Here is a 2,168-nt window from a genome sequence, read left to right as displayed (position 1 = left end):
GCGCATGGCGGTGGCAGGATAGTCGCCCAGCCGCTCGGCCCTACGCAGGACGCTGACGTGTGGCCTGGGCGGCTGCCTGAGGTCCCCGGGAGACCCAGCTTGCTTCTTCTGTCTTCGTCACTTTCCCGTTGTTGCGACGACGCGAGACTTGCTGCCCAGAACCGAAGCGAGAACTTGGCTTTGCCTCTCGGCCTCAGAAGCCTCGTCCAGCTGGCTGCCTCACGAGAAAGGTCGTGGAGGCAGATGAAAACCCGGGGCCGAAAGCAGAGAGGGCATGGGGAGAGAGCCTGTCCAGGCCACCCAGCGAGCCGCCCCTTCCCACCCGACGCGGCCTCCTGGAGGCCGTCAGCCAGGACTCCGCAGGCATGTGCGCAACTTGTCTTTCCAAGGAGAGCCTCAGTGCACGGGTTTGGGGTGACTGCTGCGCTCAACACTGCGCTTCAGGCTTTCCCCACAGCACACGCTCCTGCGGGCTCACCCAGGTCCTTGTCGGATGCCCCCCCCCCCATCAGCCTAATCGATCACTTCTGTGTGGCTCTCCCTCAAGTTCTACTTCCGGGAAGCCCAGTCTGAAATAGCTGGGACCAGAGGTGCTCTTTGCAAGCCGCTTCTCAGGACAGGCTTTTGAAATGGGATCATTTGCTGGTCAGAAGGCGAGAAGAATCCCTTGCTGGAACAGAGCCATGTGACAGTCCTTAGTGTGCTCCAGCATGACTACGGATAAACAGGACTTCTGTCTGGGACCTGGGGCTGAGGGTCCGGGCTCCTGGAGACCCACTGCTATCTCCCTGCCCATGAATGGAGATGAGTCTCAGCACGGGTCACGTGGAAACATCCGGCAGGTGCTCCGGTGTGGTGTTGTGTCCCTACAGTGTGGGGGTTGGAAGCTCATCCCCAGTGGGACAGTACCAAGAGGTGGTGAGCACTGTGACAGAATGGTGACTTGCCGTGGTGCTGGGGTTCTTAGTGGAAGCCAGGAATGTATGGCTCAGGAGGGACTTGGGGTGCAGCGTCAGGACACGGCTTTGAGATGGAGCCACTCCCTCAGAGGTGATTGTCCCAGGATCTGGTCCAAGGCCTGAGCTGACGCTGACACAATGGGGAGCATGGCTTCTGGAGGGCTGGGGAAACACAGCCCCACATCAAGTGACACAGGCATCATTGGAAGAACCTTTGTGTCATTCACTGCCTGCAACAGAAAGGCCACCAATGGGGAGAAAAGGCCACTCCTAATTCTGGTCCTCGCCTTTCAACTGAGTGAGGGCGGGAAATCAGGGACAATGTCCTGCAGGGGACAATGCGCTGATGCCACATTCAAGGATTTACAGAATGTCAGGGAAGCATTTCCCACCATGAGCCTTCTCACGGCGCCACTGCAGCACCCACGAGGTTGCACGGCTTGTGCAGTATGCAGAGAAGCCACGGAGGGCCAGGGAATGGCAAGGGCTGGAGTGGGAAGGCAGACGGCTGCTGCCTGCCGGGCCTGAAGAAGACGCTTGGGAACTTGGAGAACCCTCTCAGCCATCACTGGCCTTTGTCCACAGTGGATGAGTCCAGCAGTGGCTCTGTCCCAGCTTCCAGCCCTGGGTGGTGACCATGTGGGTCACCCACGTAACAGCCACTGCAGGGGGAAGGGTAACCCTGATAGGCAGGGCAGGAGGCACATGGCCAGCACCCACCCACAGCAGGAAGACTGCCTGTAGCTTGCAGGCAGTGAATGGCACATCGCCTTCTAGAGATTTGTGACAGCCCATCCTTGGGTCCTGTCACGTTCCCACCATGCAGCACTGTCACACCGCACCTCATTAGGTGGCACCCAGGCTCTTTGCAGGCCTCTGTCCCTGGTTGAGAGAAGCCACTGGGTCTGCTGGAGCAGGGCCCTGAAAGGCAGAGAAAGTTTGATTGCCTGTGGGCACAGTCGGCAACCAAGGGAGATGGGCTCCCAAACTATACCTGCCCCTCAGCCCTCGTTCAGGCATCAGGCACCCTTCACAGGTCAGGGTGCCCTCAAAACTCAAAGCACAGACCTTGATTTGAGAGGAGGTAGTCTCACTGCCCCCAAGGATGGCCCAGGACAGGCTGTTCTAGGTGCAGAGCAGAAAAAATGACTCACCCCAAACAATGACTGCCTTCCGGAATTAGGGTCTCTCCCCTCTCCCCTCTCCCCT

Source organism: Octodon degus, unplaced genomic scaffold (genome assembly GCF_000260255.1).
Source record: "Octodon degus isolate 3935 unplaced genomic scaffold, OctDeg1.0 scaffold00025, whole genome shotgun sequence".
NCBI lineage: Eukaryota > Metazoa > Chordata > Mammalia > Rodentia > Octodontidae > Octodon > Octodon degus.
Note: the sequence above shows the minus strand (reverse complement) of the source record.